At 50.2% G+C, this 22,576-nt stretch overlaps 1 protein-coding gene across 13 annotated transcripts in view; it reads right to left on the minus strand.

Moving 5' to 3' along the window:
* ADARB1 (adenosine deaminase RNA specific B1) overlaps nucleotides 1-22,576 on the minus strand; it is a 144,881-nt gene that overhangs the window by 50,152 nt on the left and 72,153 nt on the right. The window contains exon 1 of one of the 13 annotated variants that reach the window (XM_045902347.3): nucleotides 14,744-14,832. The exons of the other annotated variants lie outside the window; for them this stretch is intronic. The gene's annotated coding sequence lies outside the window, so the exon portion shown is untranslated. Of the gene's footprint in view, nucleotides 1-14,743; nucleotides 14,833-22,576 lie in introns of those variants that run through there. 13 annotated transcript variants of the gene reach the window in all.

Consider the following 22,576-nt stretch of genomic DNA (forward strand, 5'->3'; position numbering starts at 1 on the left):
AGAAAGGGGCCACCCCGCGATCAAGTGCCACTCCGAGGAGGGCGGCCCCGCAGCAGGGCTGGGCCCCAGAGGACAGTGAGGACAAGGATGTCTCAGAGACAGCTCTCCCACAGGACGGGACGAAGGCGCACCAGGTCATCACGGAAGATGATGGAGCCACACACATGCCAGCCCACCTGCCGCTGGATCACTGCTCTCGGGACTCTGGTCTGGGTTATAAACTGAAGATGCAGAGCAAAAACACCCCAGGGTTTCACCTTGCTGCTCTTCTTCATCCCGAACAGCATCTCGTATGGATGCAACTAAAGAACATACGACTATTCAAATCAGATCTAATTCCTTAGCAATGTATAACTTCTTATTTTGTTGACAGGAGAAACCACAGGAAATCCTCAAAGAACAGTTACTCCAATGATCTAATTATTAACAAGTTTAATGGTCTCCTTGTCCTGAATACTGTAGCTATACTCTGCAGGACTGTGTACTAATGCATAATCTGTAATAAAGGACCCATCACACTGAAAGCAAGGAAAAGAAGACTGCAAATGTCGTAGCCACATTTGCTTCGTATACAAACAGAATTTATATGTCACTGAAAGGCAAATCCAGTGTTTTTAGGAAAACAGTAACTAAAACGTGCTAAATCATGCATATGTTATAAATCTCTCTCATCTATCTAAAATGCATATAGTTTTCATGACAATCATTTATTAACAATGTTGAATCTCAATGTATACGTGGCAAATTTGTTGCTAAAAGTTAAATGAGTTTCGGGGCACCTGGGTGGCTCAGTTGGTTAAGCAACTGCCTCCGGCTCGGGTCATGATCCCGGAGTCCTGGGATCGAGTCCCACAGAAAAAAAAAAAAAAAAGTTAAATGAGTTTCTACTTAGAATCCTTTATTCAGGGGCCCCTGGGTGGCTCAGTCATTAAGTGTCTGACTCTTGGTTTTGGCTCAGGTCATGGTCTCAGGGTCATGAGATGGAGCCCCATGTCAGGCTCTGCACTCAGTCGGGAGTCTGCCAGAGATTCTCTCTCTTCCTCTGCCCCTTCCCACTGCACTTGCACCCACTCTCTCTCTCTCTCTCAAATAAATATTTTTTAAAAAATAAATATCACCTGAATAGCTGATTAAGGAATTATTAGTCATTTTAGGTGTGGAAATAGCACTTAAATTTTAGTGACATACTGAAGTGTTTAAAGATGAAATGATAACATCTGGGGTTTATTCTTATAAACTAACACAGTATGGTGGGGGAGAAAGCAGATGCTGTCTGGGCGAAACAGGGGTCGAGGTTGGTATGCTCATGCCGGCTGGTGGGCATGTGGGGGTTCATTTGCAATTCTGTATTTGCATGTGCTTTAATATTCCCATTATGGCAAGTTTTAATAAAAAAGGAACTTCCTGGGGCGCCTGGGTGGCTCAGTCGTTAAGCGTCTGCCTTTGGCTCAGGTCATGGTCCCGGGGTCCTGGGATCGAGCCCCGCATCGGGCTCCCTGCTCCGCGGGAAGCCTGCTTCTCCCTCTCCCACTCCCCCTGCTTGTATTCCCTCTCTCGCTGGGTCTCTCTCTGTCAAATAAATAAAATCTTTAAAAATAAATAAATAGGGGCGCCTGGGTGGCTCAGTCGGTTAAGCGTCTGCCTTTGGCTCAGGTCATGGTCCCAGGGTCCTAGGATCGAGCCCCACCTCGGGCTCCCTGCTCCGCCCTGTCCCTCTCCCTCTGCCCGCCGCTCTGCCTACTTGTGCTCTCTCTCTGTCTCTGTCAAATAAATTTAAACAAAAAGTAACTTCCTGAGGTCCAGAGTGGGAGGGAAGATGTGGTCGCGAGTGCAGAAGTAGCACATGCCCTCGGAGTCACATGGGTGCTCTGAGGAGTCCCTCGGCAGGACGACGGGTACACAGGTGCTAATCGGAGGCTGGAGGGCAGGCCAGCTGGGGCGCACCCTGAGGCCAGGACTCCGGTGGCGGAGAGGAAAGCACAGAGCTGGTGTGAGACAGGCCATCACAAAGCACTTCAGAGAAGCCCGAACTATGACCCATAAAGCAAACATCAGAAGGGCTCTGAAGCGTGGAGGGAAGAAGGCAGACCAGCCCGGGGACCAAGGAGCGCACGGCAGGGAGTGCCCTGCGTCTGCTTTTGCATTATTACCCTAGCCTGGGAGCTGAAGCAGCCTGGGAACAACAGTGAGAATGGCACAGACAAAAACAAACAAAACAAGGACTGCTCTTTCGGCCAAAGGTCCAAGAGAGGGAGCTGCCAGCTACATGGGGCAACGGATGGAGGAGAGAGGCCCCACTCCAGCCAGACGCCACCCTCCCAGCTGCAAGGCAGAGTCAGGGGGACACTCGGGGGGCCTGTCTGAGGTGCCGAGGTGCCCATCTCAGCACCCCCGGGGCTGCCAGGAGACCACGGAAGAGGAGCAAGCCTGCGAGCTATTGGCAGTGGCCTGGTGGGAACCTGGACCCCTACCAGGGAGAGCAGGAGGTGCCAGGGACAGTCAGCTAGGACACGAGGTTTAAGTAACATTCAGGGTCCTGTAACACAGTATGTTCAGGTTTCAGTAAAAAATCATTCATCATACCGAGAGCCACGAAGATCCCAAACTGAATGAAAACATCAAACAGGAGATGCCACCCAGAGATGTTAGAGTCACTGGGGGAAGATTTCCAAGCAGCCATCATAAAGTACTTACTATACAGCTTTAGTCATCGGGATGGTGTGGAATTAGCGAGGGACAGACAAGCAGGTCACAGCTGAGCAGAAGGAAGGACCTAGAGAGGCTCTCGCCAACACACCTGGCCGATCACGGACAATGATGCCAAAGCCGGTCAGCGCAGAAGGACAGACAGACCTGTCAACAAAGTATGCTGGAGCAGTGCGACACCCGAGTCTACACCCTACACAGAAATCCACCTGAAATGGACCTGGAGCTTCAAGGTAAAGCGCAAAACTATAACACCTTTAGGAAATTCATAGGAGAAAACCCTCAGGATCTATAGGCAAAGAGTTTGCAGACTCTTCTGCAGATCAAAAGCACCATCTATGAAAGGAAAAACTGATAAATGGACCTCATCAAAACTAAACACTTCTGCTTGAGACCCTACTGAGAAGATGAAAAGACGAGCTACAGACAGGGAGAAAATCTTTGGAAGCCACATATCCGACAAATAGAAGACACAAGAAATTCTCAAAACTAAACAATAAAACAATCCAATTAGAAAATGGGCAAAAAATATGGTTATTTCACCAAAGAAGACATATCTGTAGATGGCAAACGAGCACGTGAGAAGGTGTTCAATGTCATCAGCCCTTAGGGAGATGCACCTCGAAACCACACGGGATAGCACCACACACCTGTGAGAACGGCTACAATAAAAAACAGTGGCCACCCCAAACGCTGGCAGGAATGTAACAGGTGCAGCCACCCCAGAGAGCAGTCTTGTGGTTTCTTAAACACTAAACATGTGCATTTATCCCAGAGAAATGAAGACATGTTCACATAAAAAATGGGTACATGGGGGTGCCTGGCTGGTTCAATGGAGCATGTGACTCTTGATCTTGGGGTTGTGTGTTCAAGCCCCATTTTGGGGGTAGAGATTACTTAAAATTATAAACACATCAGTGTTTATAGCAACTTTATTCACAATAACCCAAAACTGGGAAAAATCCAGATGCCCTTCAACAGGTGAGTGATTAACTAAAATGTGGTCCCATCCATGCCAAGGAATACCATGTGGCAATAAAAAGGGACAAACTATTGATATACACAACAACCTGGATGGATTTCCAGAGAATTAGAATGAGTGAAAAAACCCAACCCCATAGTCCACTGATACGTAACAGTGTGGAAATGAGAAAACTGTAGAAATGGAGAACAGGTTAGTGGTCACCAGGGCTGGGGGAAGATGTGGGTATGGCTATGAAAGGGCAATAGGAGGGATCCTTGTGGCGCTAGAATGTTCTGGATCTGGACTGTACAGAGGTCAACATCCTCATTGTAACAGTGCACTGTGTAAAGCGAGCGTGGGTTCTCGTGTTATTAGCTGCATGTGAATTGACATGATCCCAAGATAAAAAGTTAAACTAAAGCAGACAGAAGGCACCCTCGATAATTAGCCAACAACTGGTAGGCTGAGGAGGCTGGCTTCTCTGGAGGTCTGGGACAAGGAAGAACACACGTGCAATGATGATGATGGTGAGTCTGAGCCACAGGAGGTGCCCGGCTCCATGGAGTTCACCTGACTTGCAGAGCTCACTGCGTTTACCTGCTCGTACATATGAAAATTCTAAAAAAGGACATGGGAAATGTCTCACAGCAGAAAATAATCAGGCTGTGCACAGCGGCATGTGGGTACATGCATATTAAGAACAGAAGCCAGAAGTCTCTTGCAGAGCAGAAGCCAACATTTTCCGCTTCTACAAATGCCAACTCTGGTACCAAATGTTATAAAACAAAGCAAAACAACAAACAGAAGCGCTCCAGAGCATTTCACATACCCATTTTTCTTTCATTCTGAAAAGCACTTCTTATGGTCTGAACTATAAACAAGTAAGAATTAAAACCCCATAAAAAAAATCCCATATCGAACAGAATTCCAGGAATGGCCAATTAAAGAAAAGCTTTCTTTGACAGCAATATTCAAATAATTTCCCTAATGCAGTAGGAAGTAAGCCAAGCTTGGGGGCACTGAAGAGTGAAAAGACCATTCAAGTTAGCATCAAAAGACTTGTATTTAAGTTTAACTCAGTTCCAGTTACAATCCCAACTTCCCTTTGCTTAGTAGAGCTAGGCAAGTGGGTTGGGAAGTTTGTGTGGAGACGCGAACAGTTTGAACAGGGCCAGCTCTCCCAGATTGGACGCGATGGAGCGCCAACACCCAAAACAGGGTGTGTGGTTCACGGACTGACCATCAATGTGATGGTTGTGAACTCGGAGTGATAGCAAGCACACTCAGAAGTCCGAGTCAGGGACGTGTGCTTCCTAAGAAACCGGACTGGACACTGAGGGACCGCATGCAAGAACTGATTTCAAATGACACAATTCAACTGGCAGTGTTTTCGTTTTTAAGTGGACGGTGGTTATTGTTCGTACGTTTGTAGATGCTTTGTTGCACAACAACGTAACATGGGCCGTACCCCTTTCTCTCCACCATGGACAGGGAAGCTGCGCACCTTCCTACCCTTTCACGCCTTCCCCCTCCCTTAGTGAAAAAAGATATTCTGGAATGAAATGTAAAGAACATGACTTACTTATATTCAAGATGTGTCAGAACTTGAATATTTTCTATCGTGCTGCTGAAAATTCTATCATTAAGAGTAAACTAAAAAGGTATAGATTAAAAAGTGCAAGCAGTAAACTTGATTAAAATTACTAGCAATTATTACTGGATTTTATCCATTTTATTCTCAAAACAGAATGGTTTTAAGAGAAGTTTCACATATTATTTGTGGCTGCTACGGGTTTTATTTTTAACAGCCATACCCTGCAAATTTTTAAAAAGAGAGGTGTTAAAATGGAGGTTGTGTTGATACTTTACTATAAATCAAGCAACTTGCTGAAGTCTACGTTAATTTTATAGCCATAGAAAAAATACCAAATGATGATTTGATTATTTAACAAAAGTAACTGAAATAAAAAATTCTTGTATCATTTGAAGGAAAATAATCTGAAATTCAACAACTTAATCCAGTACCTTTAGAGAATAAACCTCACGATTTGTATTTTACTTTCATTATTATATAAACAAAATATCCTTAGAGAAGAAACGAATAGATCAATGGAAGAGAACAGAGAGCCCAGAAATAGAGCCACACAAACACAGTTAACGGATCCTTGTCAAAGGAGCGAGGTGATCCATGGAGCAAAGATCGTCTCTTCAACAAATAGGGCTGGAACAACAGGACGTCCACACACAAAAAGTGAATCTAACACAGACCTTACACTCTTCACAATTAACTCACAATGGATCACAGACTAAACGTTGAATGCAAAACTGTAAAACTTCTAGAAGACACCACAGGAGAAATCCTAGGGGACCCTGCATAGGAGGATGACTTTTAGATACAGCACCAAAGGTACAATCCAAGAAAGAAAACTGATAAGCTGGACTTTGTAAAATGTAAAACTTCTGTTCTGTGAAAGACCATGTCTGGAGAGTGAGAAGACAAGCCACAGACTGGGAGGAAACATTTGCAAAAGACACATCTGATAAAGAACCGTTATCTATGATATATAAAGAACTCTCAAAACTCAACACTAAAACACAAACAATCTTTTAAAAATGGACAAAAGACCTGAACAGAGAGACATACAGATGGCCAACAAGTAAAGCGGCTCCACGTCCCAGGTCCTCGGGGAGATGAACTCGGCTGCACACCTACGAGAACGACCACAATCTAGAACACGGACACCGGCGAGCACTGGGGAGGACATGGAGCGACTGGAGCGCTCATTCACGGCTGCTGGGGAAGCAGACGGGGCAGCCACCCTGGAAGGCAATTCGGTGGTCTCTCACAAAACGGAACGTGCTCTTCCCATACAACCCAGCAATCACGCTCCCTGATGTTTCCCCAAAGGAGATGAGCGCACACGTCCACACAAAACCCTGCACATAATGTTTGCGGCAGCTTTATGCGTAACTGCCAACCCTTGGGACCCTTCGTGCATAACTGCTCTTCAGCGGGTGGATGGATACGGGAACTGTCCATCCAGTCAATGGGGGAGTGTTCAGCGCTAAGAGGAAACGAGCCATCACGCCATGAGAAGACACGGAGGGACCGTGAGTGCGGATCGCCGAGTGACAGAAGCCAGCCTGAGAGGGCTGCGTCCTGCGTGATTCCAGCGACAGGGCTCTCTGGCGAAGGCAGAACCATGGAGGCGGTGACGGGTCCGTGGTTGCAGGGGTGGGGGGAGGAGGGATGAACGAGTAGACCACGGGTTTGGGGCCGTGAAAACAAGCCGTACGACCCTGGAATGGTGGATCCATGCATTCACACGTTTGTGCAAAGCTATGAACATAGAGCCGTCTGGGTGGTAACGACGTGTGAGAGCAGCCTTACCCAATATAACACACGCACCACTCTGGGGGCAGAGGGACCAGGGGAGGTTGAGGGGGTGCCCTCTGTACTTCCCCTCAGCTCTGCTGTGGGCTGAACACTGCTCTAAAACATGAAGTCCTCATTTTTTAAAAAAGCAGAGCAATGCACAGTGACATTCATTATGTTACCTGGGAAATACTGATGAGAAGGGCGATCTACGGAATCAGAAGAGGAAAATGTTGGCAGCAAGCAGACGCACAGAGTTAGAGGGTTCAGTGTACGTGTATGGGTCACCTGGTGGACAAACCAGGAGGAGCAAACACCACAGACAATTTATGCTTTGCCATCAGACAAGCGAAGGGAGCTGGCCACACTGTCGGGTTGTGGGTCTGGATCCCCCCTCACGATGGAGCCGCAGGCTGAAGACATGGGTACCTGGAAGCACAGCTTGCAGAGGGCACCCCAGCAGGGACAGCACTGGGGAGGAGGCAGGGCAGGGGTGGCCCCACGAGGCCTGGCTCTCAGGGGACCTGCGTGGGGCCCCTGGCATCTTCCAGATGGGCTGCAGGTCTGGTAGTGATCGTACCAACGTAAGTGTGTGCGGATTTGTCACCTCGCCAGTCCTACCTGCCCCGCATGCATGCAGCAGGAGCTCAAACCCACCAGCCTCCCCGCCTCTGTGCTGCCATGCACACCACGCCCCTGGGGCCAGGGCCCCTGCGTATCCTGCCGTGACGTAGCCATCCGATGTCGCCCCCACAAAGGAGCCGGCGTCTTATCCAGGGGACCAGGAAGTCCTCCAGCACGTGAGCTCCGCACTCGGAACCACACCCACAGGCTTCCCCACAGCCCCCAGGAGCCCGGAGGCCACCTCTCCCCACACAGAGGACCTCCCTGGCCCCTCCTTCACTATGCCTGACCCAGGGGCTTCCTCAGCGCCCTGCCAACTGCTTTTCTGCATGGGTCCCTGTTCTCTCGGGTCACCGGGCCTGCCATGCTCTCCCCCCAGGTCACTGCAGCCTGCCCCTCCTCACAGCCCACCTCCTGGAAGAGGTCCTGCCACTGTCCTAGGCAGGGCGTGACCCTCCGCCTCCCTCCACTCACCGAAGCCTATGATCTGCAGCCTGCCCCCTGCTTGTGACCGGTCTCCCCCACCCCCAGCAGGCATATGGACCTCCTTGCCTCTGGTCGCCCAGTACCTGCCCATGCCTGCGAGGACGGGCCCGACAGGTGAGCCCGAGCTCTTCCAGCTCCAGCTCCTTCTCCAAAGCCCTGCACTTGTGCTAGACACGGGGCTCGCCTCCGCTCAGACGACCTGGCCAAGCCCCCAGCTGCTCAGGAGGTGCCCCGCCTCAGCTCCTGCCCCATCCCAGAGTCTTTACCTGCTGCCACAGCTGTTCACCCAAAACAAGCCGTACTACGCTCTGAGAACCACGCACACCCAAGACCTCCACCCACCTACGAGACGGGAGCACGATGTGCTGGCTGATTTCAGGTTCCTTTCCCTTCAGTGTTTGCGGCTCTAATTAGGGCATGTGTTGGTCTTTGCCAGAAGGAAAGACACAGAATTTTATCAATTTTTCCTAATTTATGATTTTTACTGAAATGTGCCAACTAGATGTCAACTTGTGCAAAAACAGACGAGCTACTGTTAACAACCAGACCTTATTAGAGGACACAAAGCCCCGAGCCGCTGAGCCGGGCCCGATTCAGCACAGCAGCATTGGGAGACGGCTGCCCGAGGAGTTCCCACACCCGGGCGCCCTGCACAGGAACCAGGCCAGCAGGCCCCAACCAGACGGTAAGCGTGGACACAGCCACGGCCAAGATTAGAGTCCCAAACTTCCAACATGCTTCTATTTATTCACTTCCACTCACCAATAAATACCCACTATCTCGGGCTTCCCTGACATGGCCCAGAGAGTGCCCCCGCACGTGTGACTTCTCCTCCCAGACAGGGCTCTTCCCCTCCGCGGTGGCACGCTCCAGGCTCACGCCAGCTGGAGCTGGGGGTGCCACGGTCCTGGGGGGCCCTGGCCAGTGTCGTGGCTGCCCACCTCCACAATGAGGCTGGCACCTCCCGCAGAGTGAGGTCCAGCCGCCCAGCCCCCTGAGCACGCCTCTCTGGCCAGACCACCCTGCCTTTCCCACCAGGCCTCAGAGCTAATCGTCCGTGCCTGCGACACTCGGTTGGGCAGCGCTCAGCAAGGTGCTGCTTTGCTGTGGAGGACGGGGGTGTCCCATCCGGAGCGTCCCCAGCTAACTGATCACATCTTGACCACTTCTGTACCTCTATTAGCAGCTTTCTCTGAAACACGTCTGAACTTAAAAATGTACTCACTTACCCCTTGAGTCCTGAAGTCAGAAATAGCTGTAAGCAAAGCAGCTGTGATTTGGTTACTACGGATGTGAGAGGTTATCTTCTGAGTACAGTTCATGATGAAGAAATGTCTTCCCAGCAGCCATTACATGGCTCTCGATGGGCTACAAATGCCTTGCGGGGGGCCACACCCCACCAGAACCCACTTGCTCGTGGCCTGCAGGATGTCTCCTAGGTGGGGCGACGGTCCCAGTGAGCCTGTTTCAAGCTCAGCTATGTGGCCTCAGGCAAGGTTCTGTCTGGTCAGTAGCGCTCACAGCCCGTGGCCGGGGCGGCGGCGCCCAGCCTGGGGCCCCCGTGGGCAATACTGTCATCCGGACGGCGGCGGCGCCCAGCAGGGCCACACAGCGAGGGCCTCACGCTCACGCTCCTCCACGTGCCATCACCTGAGGCTGCTTTTGATGACTCAGGTCCCCAGGCTCGCTCCACACGACATGAGACAGACACTGAAACACTACATATTGTGACAACAGCAGACAAATGCAGGGGGTTAATTCTGTCCCCGTGACAAGTCCCACGGCAGATAGGAGAAACCTCGGTTTTCGATACTCTCTGGGGAATTAAAGTAATCCACCAAGAAATGTATTTTCAAAGTCATGCCTCAGCCTAACCTCCTTAACCTCAACTTAACCTTCCAGGAGCAATCTCTGAACTCTGAGCCTGACACCATGGTGACTACAACACCAGAGGGATGAGACCAGCCAGGCGAACATCGACCCCAACCAAGCAATCAGGCAGCCAACAAACCCCGATCTCACATATGATAAAAGCCCATAACATTATGAGTTGAAGTCCTATCCAGGAAGATTTCCGGTACACCAGAGTTCTAGACAGATGAACTCTAGACTCTCCGCTTCCACGTAACCAATTCACTAGGCTGAGCACTGGGCTAGCCACACAGAGCAGAGCGGCTGGGGCTGTCTACAGCTCGCGGTCAGCAAGCCCGCACCACCCGGGGGCAACCACAAAGGCACAGAGCCCAGCACCACGTCGGAGGAAGTGAGTGGGTAGACTGTTGTGCCCGCAAACACAAAACACCAAGGCAACTAGCTTTGGGGCTCAAACAGCCTGAGCCCTGGTCCTCCCCCAGCCCCTGCAACACTCCCCACAGGCGGTGGATGTGACGGCCGGCTCCAGTGGGAGAGCATCTCCAGGAAAAGCTGACTTCTTCCATCGGCTCTTACCCAGTCCCCTGGATACATGGCTGTGCATCTCCCTGCACATCCAGGGACTCGGAGTCCCCTATGTCAGAAGGCAGCACCTTCTAGATGACCCTGACCTGAGGACCTAGGGAGCTTCCTGTGCCAATCTACCTGAAAATAAGAACCGTGTCTCCTCAGGCAATCATTCTTTTTTTATTTTATTTTATTTATTTATTTGAGAGAGAGGGATGATAAGAGAGAGAACTGAGCAGGGAGGAGAGGGAGAAGCAGGCTTCCCGCCGAGCAGGGAGCCCGATGTGGGGCTTTATCCCAGGACCCTGGGATCATGACCTGAGCCGAAGGCAAACACTCAACCGACTGAGCCACCCAGGTACCCCGGCAATCTTTCAATAGCCTACTATGTCAATAATATAAGGACAAATACCTAATTTAAAAATAGGTACACAAACAGGAACAAAACTTAGAATAAACGTAGATGGGCTTTGATAAGCTTTTTAGTTTCACCTCGTTTCTTGTAAGTACAGAAAGATGCAGTTGTCAAACTGTCAGGGAGCATGAAAGTCACAGGTTGGCTGAGGTACAGGGAAGGGGTCCCCGTACGGTGAACAGAAACCGGTGGCCCCCATGAAAGCCAAGGCCATGCCTCCTGCGGGAGCACCTGCCCTGACTGGCCTTCTCCACGTCGGTGTCCAGAGAGCAGAACGATACCAAGATTCATCAGGGACTAGGTAGGAGGGAGCTAGAGGCTGTAAAAAGTGCTCAGGCAAAGGATTCTGAGCAATGAGCACTGGAGTGGGGAGGGGGTCTCCGAGAATGTGCTCACTTCCCCAGGGGATGCTGGGAGGGCCCAAGCCACAAGTCGGCTTCACTGGGCTCCCGTCATAACAATACAACACAAAGACTCAGCTTCCATGAACCTTCAGACTCTGAGCCCAGTTCTAACAACTGGATGAAACTATTAAGACTGCTTATATTCAAAGACTTAGTTACAAGAATTATCACCTTGGCTTTTCTATAAGGTTTACTTTGCGTCTGTATTTCCTAATTCTTACAATAAACATTGCTTCCATAATGAGAAAAGTGGGATTTTTATTCTAAGCCACTCTCCTACACACACACACACACACACACACACACACACCCCTTGCTCTACAGGCCCTGAAAGTGGGCTGGGAAGTAGCAGACCCCCGTCTGAACCCAGCGGGCTCTGTCTCTGCAGCCCCCATCCGCTGTCGACAGTGACAGAACCATACCCTTCCCGCTGGTGTTATGGCAAATACCAGACGCCCTGAGGACTTCAGCATAATGTCAGAGCTCATAGAGACAAGTGCAACTAGCCAAACTATGGGCAGAACTAAAACCTGCTAGGCAGAGGACAAGCCGACGGGCTGTGGGACCACTGGGGAAGGAGTGACCACTCTGGGTACTGGGGGCACAGTGGGGGAGGGCTGCACAGTGACCTTGGGCAGGCCCCCCAGCTCACCAGGAGCCTCCATAAAACAATGTCACGTACAAGGGGACCAAAGGATTCTAAACCCTGATTATATATCCAAGGCACTCATTCCATTCAATTATCACCATTACACACACTATTCTAAACATGTCTATTTTGTACCTAGCAAATATATAGAAACAAGTTTCCCAAGATTAAATTTTGTGGTCTATGAGGCCCCCAGCAAACCATTCACATGGTCGCCGGCTCTCTCCTACACTGCCCTAGCCCACCTCAGGTGGGGCTCTAGAGGACAAGCAAGAACCCCCAGAATGGAGCCAGTGGCTGGGAGAACAACGACCCCCCCAGAAGAAGACGTGGGGTGTAAATAAGATGCCCCACATTGGGGCACAGTGCATAATCCCGGCCAGGCAGGCTTCATCAGCATGTGGCTCACAGGCTACCAGCCCAGGGCGAGCCGCATGAAGTAGTGGTGAAGACAGAGGTTTATCTCCCTGGGGAGGTGCTGTCTTCTTCATGGCGTGCACCATGTTTCCAGGCCCGGCCACACGGCCTCCTGCGTGCTTCCCTGTATTCCCGCCCACCTTCCTCTGCTAGACCGGGGTGGGGGCGACCCCCGGGGTCACTCCAGAACCTTTTGTCAAAGAAGGAAAGAAGCCTGAGTCCTTGAGTGACCTCCAGGGCCAGCTGTGTCAGAGCACTGGGCTGGCCTGTCACGTGGTCCGTGGCCTCCGGCCCCACCCCTCACCTGCGTGTGTGTGTGTGTGTGTGTGCATGCTCATGCACACGGACCTCCGTGCTCTCCCTCTCCTTTACGGCCTCTCCCGCTCCTCAGCAGGGCAGGCCTGAGCAATAGCAACCTCTACGGATGCACACACATTGTTGAAGCCTGATTCCAGAACAACAAAGTAACGTTACCAGCTCAGAACCAACCACAGCAGAAGAAAAACCTTCATAAAGCATTGCTTTTACAACCAGACTTTGTCCTTCAAAATGGACACACAGTAATAACAATGCACTTGCAATACAGTCTCTGTTTGCTCTATTTAACACAGCCTAACTAAAATGCCGTTTATTTGGAAAATATACTTTATTTTCTGAAATCAAAGGAAGACAATAAGGTGAACTGTATTTTCAATATGAACAGTAATAATGACACTAAGAATAGGCACTGTTGAGATCTGATCCAATTTCCATAGTATTTTAAGAACAACCTCACAAATCTTACCCTAGGGTTTGCTTTACAATTTCAACTGTCAACCTCGAGTGGCTCTATCTCTGAAACGCCTCCTCTAGCTAAAGGAGCTCCTGCATGTGAGCGGGGTCCCCTCTTGTGCTATGAAGCCCCTCAGCACGAATGCCATGAAATGCACCCAAACACCTGTCACAACAGGTTCTAGAAAACCTGGGTCTCCTATCCATTACTGCTGTTATTCACTGGTGGAGGGCGGGGTTCAGCAAGTGTCCTTACTTGTGCCCTTCTCCTGGTAGACATGGTGACTTCCATTCTTGCCAGAGATTGGGGAATATCCATCTCTTCCTCCCTGATACACATAGCAGAGCAGCAATGCATCATTACAAACCCACCCTCGCCATGGTAGCCCATTCCAGAGCAAATCCTAAGCCTTAAAGCTGGGGCTGTCCTTCTGCCACTGCCATCCTAGCACCTACACCTGCCCTGTGCATGCCCAAATCCCTGGTGCCAGCACACAAAAGGCGCTAATGGGTACTGGCTGGATGGATGGATAGATGGGTGGGTGGGTGGATGGACAGAAGGAAGGAAAGTTGGATGGATAGATGGATGCATGGATAGATGAGGGGAATGGATAAGTAGATAAGTGGATCAATAGATGGATGAATAAATGGGTTGATGGATGGCAGATGGGTAGATGGATGGATGATGGATGGATAAATGGGTGGAAGGATGGACGGATGAGTAGATGGATGGATGAATGAATGGGTAGGGATAAATGGGTGGAAGGATGGATGGATAAGTAGACAGATGGATGAATGAATGGATAGGTGGATGGATGATGGATGGATAGATGATGAATGGATGGATAAATGAATAGATGGGTAGATGGATGGATGATGGATGGTAGATGGATGAATGAATGGGTAGATGGGTAGATGGATGGATGGGTGGATGGATGAATAGATGGGATGATGGGTGGGTAGATAAAAGATGAATGGGTAGATGGTAAGTAGATGTGTTGATAGGTGGGTAGATGGATGAATGGATTGGTGGATGGATGATGGATGAGTAGATGGATGGGCGATGGATGGGTAGATAAATGATGAATGGGTGGATGGATAAGTAGATGGGTTGATAGATGGGTAGATGGATGAATGGATGGGTAGGTGATTGAACAGATGGGAGGATGAGTGGATATGAATGAATAGATGGGTAGATGGATGAATGAATGAGTATATGAGTAGATTGGTGGAGGGGTGGATGGATGAACAGATGGGTATATGGATGGATGATGGATGGGTGGATGGATAAATAGATGGGTTGATGGGTGGGTGGGTGGCTGGCTGGCTGGATGAATAGATGGGTAGATGGATGAATAAATGCCATCCCACCCTATATCTCAAGCTGTCAGAGTGCTTTGCACCTTACAAAGAGGCACTCTCTCAGCAGGGGAAACCAGGGCGGAAACGAGGGAAGAAGCCTGGCATGCTCCCTCAGGCGCTGCCTGCTCACCCCACAACCCGCTGCGTCTCCTCACTCCGTGAAGACTTGACGGCAGGGAGTCTTCCGTGCCCTGTTCTCCAGCAGTACCAGAGGAAGCACGCCTCTGTGGGGCTGGGTCTCCGTTTCTTCTTCTTCTTCCTTTTTAAAGATTTTATTTATTTATTTGAGAGAGAGAGACTGAGAGAGAGAGCACATGAGAGGGGGGAGGGTCAGAGGGAGAAGCAGACTCCCTGCCGAGCAGGGAGCCCGATGCGGGACTCGATCCCGGGACTCCAGGATCACGACCTGAGCCGAAGGCAGTCGCTTAACCGACTGAGCCACCCAGGAGCCCCTACCCCATAAGGATTTTTTTTTTTTAATTTTTTTTTTTAAGATTTTATTTATTTGCGAGAGAGAGAATGAGAGAGAGAGAGTACATGAGAGTGGAGAGGGCCAGAGGGAGAAGCAGGCTCCTCGCCGAGCAGGGAGCCCGATGCGGGACTCGATCCCGGGACTCCAGGATCATGACCTGAGCCGAAGGCAGCCGCTCAACCGACTGAGCCACCCAGGCGCCCCTCTGGGTCTCCATTTCTACAAAAGGTCCCCACTCTCTTTTCCATCCTAGAAATGTGGGGGCGCCCAGCCTCCGATCGCAGCACAGGGTAGAGCTGCCGCCCATGTGACACTGGGACACTGGCTGTCAGATGGCATGCAGAATGGCTGCGCCCAGGTCAAGTGCTCTCACACTGGAGACAAGTACTCATCGAGAAAGCCTTTAATCTGGAATGCAGAGGCTTATTCACACGATGGGGGTCAAGGAGTTCTGTGCGTTCCCCCACCCCCACCCCCACCTAACATTTCTTTACTCAGCAGCTGTGCCGGGAGTGGAAAGAAGGCAACAGATGCCGTCACCTGGACTGGCCAGGGCCCAGGGAAGGCTGCTGTGGGGGCCTAACTGTCCCAGCAGCATCTGCTTTATGGAGGTCCTGGTCAATATTTAAATTGCACATTATTCCCTTTAAACCATAATTTTCTGATGACTCATCTAATCCATCTGAGCCTCATACAGTCAGTAGCCAATGACCTGCCCTATAGGAGGGTAGTAACTATGTGGATCATTGAGAAGCCATGAAAAACCACTGAAATCATATCGTTTCTGAAGCCAACAAGTAACCTGCTATTGTTCTCAGAAAAATAATTCAATTTGAAAAAGCTGGGGTGGAGCCTGCTTGAGATTCTCTCTCTGCCCCACCCTCCCATCTCTCTAAAAAAAAAAATATTGAAGGAGCTCACATATACCAGTCTTAGGAAAAATTCAACACACATGATTTGAGTATCTTAAAATTATGTAATACTAAGAGACTACGCTGCACAGCTTGTAAAACTTTGCTTATTTGGTATAAATGGAATGGCCAGCCTTAATACTGATAATTTTTATTTTTATTTTTTTAAAGATTTACTCATTTATTTTGAGAGAGAAAGAGAGAGAGAGAGAGCACATGCGAGCAGGAGGAAGGGCAGAGGGAGAGGGAGAGAGAGAGAGAATCTCCAGCAGATTCAGATTCCTCGCCAGGCACGAAGCCTGAAGCCAGGCTCGGTCTCGCAACCTGGAGATCATGACCTGAGCTGAGCTGAAACTAAGAGTCTGAGCCGCCCAGGTGCCCTGAGACTGATAATCTTTAAAGGCAGAAGGGATACTAATACGTGATATATGCTGCTTAATAAAACAGTGAATTTACACACCCTGGAGTGCCCAGTGACCACAAGTCATTTGATACAGGGGCTCAAGTGCTACATCTTGTGATGCTCTCAATCTCTCAAGATGCTGGCCCAAAAATGCAGCCTATTTGAGAATGGTTTTCCTACAGAAGAAAAAGATTCTAGAATGCATGAAGAAGACATTTTGACATTCGTCCCCATACAATGGGACTAATACAAACCATTTGAATCACAGCAAGTTCCCAGAAAAAAATTATTCTTGTAGGTTTCAATATTTTCCCCAACTTAAATGTTTAGTGATGAGGGGCCATGGAAAAAATAGTGGCAATCCTAAATTTAGGGTATTTGATCAAAATTTCTTAGTTTCTGCTTTTGCCTTTGTCTTACTTTTCCACTGCTTGTCTTAAGGACATCCTGCTTCTTGATGCTGAACTAGGGAACAACACCGTAGCCTGAGGCGAGGGTCTGTCACAGCGGCACTGAAGACGCGCATCCCCTGGGGATGGTGCTGTTTGTCCCAGATGCACACAGAGGCACAGTGCCCCTGAAGTCGACACATCACGATGCCCTCGCTGCTCCCAGACACAGAGCTCTGAGGGTCATAAGCATCTTTGTAGACTCAGCAAGATGCTGTCATCCTAAGACTGATATTCCAAAATTGGTTTCTTCTTCTTTTCTCGGGGAAGCCACACTGAGAACTGGCTCACCTCATTCCCTGATGGGTTGATGGACTCTGGCCACAGAATACCCCAAGGATGCTGGGGTAGTGACAACTGGGTCCTGGTCCTACCAGTGGGTGGGCAGGAAGGAGACGCCCAGAGAGAGAGAGGCTCCCTGGACAGCAGGCGAGTCCCCTCGCCAGAAGCACCTTCGCACCGAAGACACATTCTTTTAGGTACCTGACCCCATACGAGGACGGCAACAACACACCCCAAAGCCGGTGGTTTGTGATTTTTACAGTCACAGACAACTTTTAAGTCTGGTGTTAAGAAAAAAACATAGATTTTAATGTATTAAAACATCAAGTTGAATTAGAGGCTGAAATTACCTGGTATTGAATGCAAAGAAGTTGTTCTCCATGTTTTTAAAAGCAATCTTAACAATGGCTGCCACAGTCTTACTTTCTACAGCTTGAAAAGTAGTTTTAAGGTTAGAAAAGTTATGAATGAAGAATGGAGCAAAGGAGAAGTCATCACAAGGCATCTGTCTCAGGAGGAAAGATCTTTGATACCCGAAGCTACAAACTTCTAAGGCTTCATAAATACCTTCCCAAAAATACACTTGAAACACTGAAGCTAAAATGACTTCTGTATACGTCTTTTAAGACCTATCTGTTTAAACTAGCCCCAAAATCTATAAGATGCCAACATACAAAGCAGAGGCCCTTCAGAAGGGTTGCTGGGACGCAGCATCAACCAGACCAGCCCCTAAAGCCGTCTGCCCCAGAAAAGCGTCTCCGCGTCGCATCGCATGTGAGGTCCCGCACTTCACACTTGAGAGTAAAAGCGAAACGAGTTACCTTTCCTTTCAGAGCGTTTCCTGCGCCTCCTTTTATTCCGACGCGCCGCGATGCTGAAGAAGGTCCCCGTGGTCAAAGTCCCGGCAATGAGCGAGGCCATACGGACAAGCGAGGCCAGCCCCGGCCAGCCCCATCCCCTTCCGGGCCCCCGAGCATCCCGGCCCCCAGCCGACTCGGGGAGGCAGCCCGTCCTCTGTCCTGGGCTCATTTTGCTCAAATCGCAGCATCAGGGCTTTGCCAACACCACGATGCCTTCAGAGCACACCACCCAGCAGTGATGTGTGACAGTTAACCCTCCGCGCACTCCCGGACACAAGCCCACGGGACGGAACAAAAAACGCGCTGTGACTCCTCCCAGGGGAACGGGAATCCCCACAGAAACATACCAAGTCCTGCCTTAAAAAGGCTCTGTCACCTTTAAAACATTTTGACAGGGCTTCCACAACAAGGAGGTGAAGTATCAGGAAAAGGGCACAGCGTACAAAAAAACGCTGCGGAAAGCCGGGGGCTACCCCAGCGCACAACGCAGAGGCTCAGCAGGCGAGCCGCCACCGGGACCGCACGAAGTGCCCGTGAACCGTGCGGGCGCCCAGAGGAGCCCCGAGACGCGGAGCGCACCACCTGCCCCCCGTCAGGGGCCGCGCCTCCTCCCTCCTAGCACGCCAGACGGCCCACGTGCTGCTCGCCCCCCCGCCGCTGCGTGCTCAGCACCCCAGGCGGGCAGACACTGAGCCTTCACAGTGTCCCCCGAGCCCAGGGGACTGTGTCCGGGACCCAGCATTTAGGGCTGACACAGCACAACCCGCAGCCCTCAACCTCAACACACACGGATCAGGCCCCAGGGGGGACACTGTCCCAGATCCCGGCTCTGTGTCCTTGGAACAAAAGCCCTGCCGATCAGGGGCTGTCCCGGGAGGAACCAGGATGGGGGAAGGACGTCGGTGGAAGAGCACTGGGTGAAAGAAAAGACAATTAAGTCACCCAACTCTTCTCTCGATGTGAAGCAATCATCTTAGAGCAAAGTCCCTTTCCAGCAGCGCCCAGCACCTGTCGGCCCACATGTGCCTCCAAAGGCACACACGCTAACCCGGGACCCAGCCATGGCACACAGGGCGCCCGGGGAGCGTCTCCCACACGAAGCAGTCCCTGTGTCCCCTACGTTTGTGTGTGGGCGTGCCCAGACGCACTCGGTGTAACTCATGAGCTATGCCGGCAACCAGCATCACCACGAGTTCCGCTCTTTACAAAATTATTCATATGATTTAACTAAATTTTCAAAGTATTAAATTAAAAATTCAGCTTTCTTTAAATAATTTTGACTAAAACATTTGGTAGTAACTGTAATTTATATCATGTAACTTACTTTTAATAGACAATTTTGAAAAGACATTTTCTGAAAACATGAAAAAATTAGTGTTTTGCTTTGTTGTTTAGTAAAATTTGCATTTTTGACAGAAATGAATTCAAATTTCATATATTTTAAACTTAATTATGTATTTTATTTTTAATCTTTTGGCCCAGGACCAGATAATAAGTGTTTCAGACTTTGTGGCCATTTGTCTCTGTTGCTTACAAACTCATGGAGGTGGTCACGGCCTTGGGGTGGGGGCCAGGAGAGAAGCTTCTGGCAAACGGTTTCCCCCGCACGTGGGGCAGATTCTTCTGGGAAGCAGAGACCTCCTTCGTTCCCAAAGCCACCTCGGCTTCTGAGCTGGGTTTGGGTGACACTGCACGGTGGCAGGCCGGCCTCCAGGTGGTCAGCACTCAGGGAGGAAGGGGAAGGTGCAGCCGCAGAGTGGAGACACTGGAAGGAAGCTGGGAGCAGCACAAAGAAAGGGCAGCCTGAAATCTGGGGAGGGGACCCGGGACATCAGGTCTGGGCACCATCCGTGGTCACGTGCTGTCGGTTCCCACGGCGAGCGCGCAGGACCAGTGCATGGCTGGTGGGGTGCTGTGGCCGCCAGGCGGGAGACGCCCCTCACTGCCCCCTGTGCATTTCTCGGGCCCACAAAGCCTGGCCTAACATATCCAAGACGGCCTATTTTGGAAAAAGCAGCACTTGGACAACATCAAACAACCCCCCTCTCTCCAGTCAGACATCACATGCTTCACAGCTTCAGGCGACAAGCGGCCTTGGAGAAAACCTCTGCCAGCACCATGGCCCTGGCCCGCACTCCTGCCGGCTGCCACTCGGGCTGGGGCTTGGAACCTCTGCTGAGTTCAGACGCACAGTATACCCCCAACAGAGGAATTCAAGAGCAACCCAGGGGAATGAGAACCAAGAAACCACAGAGGAAACCCTGAAGGAAGACATAAACATTCTTCAATTATTTTAAACAAGAAACAAGAGAATTTCTTTGGACCTTATTTTATAATATAAAGTTACTTATTGTATTTAAAATCTGTTTGGGTATTTCCATGGGTTTCTTTATTAATTATTCCCTTGCCACACATCGAGACAAGTTAGGTACCTAACCCTGAAAATGGCCACGCACCATGATTAACCAGACCAGAGACGCTGAGGATGAGCCAGAAGCTCAAACCCCAGAGCACATGAATGGACTCGTCTGAGAAGAGCAGTGAGAACGTCACAGCCTCCCGCCCCTCTGAGGACACACCGGCGCAGGCGGGACTCCACGGCCATGGGGACTGGCCCGGGGGTCTCCTGATGGGGACCGAACCGAGGAAGCAACAATTTGAGAATAGAGCCAGAACCTGTGGAACTCTCTTATCCAGGAGAAAGAGCTTAATACTGCCAGAATCTTGAGCAGTCCAGAGCAAATCAAACACAGATTTTTTTTTTTTTAAAGGTGAATGATAAAAAGCTGTCTGGATACTAGATTCCTTATGATGAGAATATCTGGGGAAATAATGCTCAAGGAAGTCAGGTAAAAACAAGGAGCATCTCCCCAGCTATTAGAGACACTCACATTTTTAACGTTTTCTCTCTCTGCATTACGGTTTTCATTTGAGTTTGGTCTCTCCAGAAGCTGAGCTCAGTGGTGGGCCCCAACCTGCCCAACGCACAGCCCTGGTGAGGCCAGCTCGGGGCCAGAACAAAGCCGCACAGGCTTCCTCTCTGTGCCCTGGAAATGAGAAAATCTTAATTTCCCCATCTCCATCATAACCCTGACCTAAAAGAGACAAAACATTTTATACCACAACACACCACAATTTATAAAAACTATATTCATAAAAAGAAAAACTTGCCTATACTCCGATATCTGAAGTTCCTACAGTACCAATCAGAGAGATCCGAAACCATAAAGCCAGGAAGTCGAGGGCTAGCGTGAAGGGCTGCCTGCACCGATCCGAAGGCTCCCAGCGAGCGCGGGGCCAGAAGGACACTGGGCAGGTGCATGTCAAGGATCCACGACACCACCACAAAAACCCAATCCATGTGTAGCTTCTCGGGAACCTAGCCGAGTGGAAATACACCAAAACCACAATCCAAGAGATATGCAATCATCAAAAATTAACTTGGAAATTATAGTTAACATGGTGAAAAACACAACGGTGAGTCTGCCAGGAAACCCTCTGCTGGGTCCAATTCTGCACACAGAACTGTCTGTGTGTCCTAGTGTCCTCCTGTCCTGGGTTAGGTGCACCACGTTCTAACTGCTTTCTGAGAGGCTGTATTTGTTTATTTGGCACACATTCATTACTGGGAAAATCATATTAACTATACTTTGTTTTTCTTGCTGCTCTGGCATATGGGGGACTTAGAGACCCCGGGGAGAGACTGCCCTCCCAGGGCTCAGCCAGGAGTGTACCCTTCTTATGCAAACAACCCCCTCACTCGCTCTTGTAACTCTCACACCAAGCCCAGTGTTGCCCTTGCTCTAAATCATTCCAGGGCAGCCAGAAACCAAGGATAGCCCAGAGCCTGCCATCGTTACTCAAACTGCCAATCCTAAGCTGCTTCCCTGCCCTGCCTTGCCCTTGCTGTGGAAACCCGAAGAAGGCTCAGGCCTACCAAGGCCTTCCCATTGCTCCTTTCTGCCTCCAGACCAAGACCCGTGCTCCCCGTGTGGCCCTGCGTGGCCCTGCGTGGCTCGGCCCCTCCTCTAGGGAAATGTGAGGAGTCAAGTTTTGTCTCAATGGCACTGGCCTCCCTCCCCATGATGTCATAAACTACCATCCCATGGGGACAAGTGAGACAGCAGGACCGTTCTCAAGACTGGCTTGGTCGGACAATACCAAGTCTACTTAATCTCCTTTTGACTAAAGGGCATGTATAGGCTATAAAACAAAAGGCCAGCTCATTTCCCGACCGCCGCGTAGTGCGGCCTTATCTGATACCTGCTCTGCGCTCATATAAAACGCTGGATAAAACGGCAGTTACCTACACTCTCCCACCACCTCACACACTCATCACCATTCCCTCATCACAGGACACAACCCAGGGCACAGCAGGTCTTCCTGACATGATAAGCGCTATATCTTCTGCTTTCTTGAAAGTCCGAGAAGCTGAGAATCCATGAGCATGACGAGGCACACGGTAGCCCAGCGGCGGGGGGCTTGAACCGCCGCCTGAGGACAGGCCGCCTCGGGATGCTCCCAGAGTCGACATGAGGTCCCAGCTCTGCACCTCTCACTTGTTTCTTCCTTCTTCCCAATTCTTT

Source organism: Mirounga angustirostris, unplaced genomic scaffold (genome assembly GCF_029215605.1).
Source record: "Mirounga angustirostris isolate CCGP_5_RB_7025 unplaced genomic scaffold, mMirAng1.0.hap1 SCAF_1, whole genome shotgun sequence".
NCBI classification, from domain to species: domain Eukaryota; kingdom Metazoa; phylum Chordata; class Mammalia; order Carnivora; family Phocidae; genus Mirounga; species Mirounga angustirostris.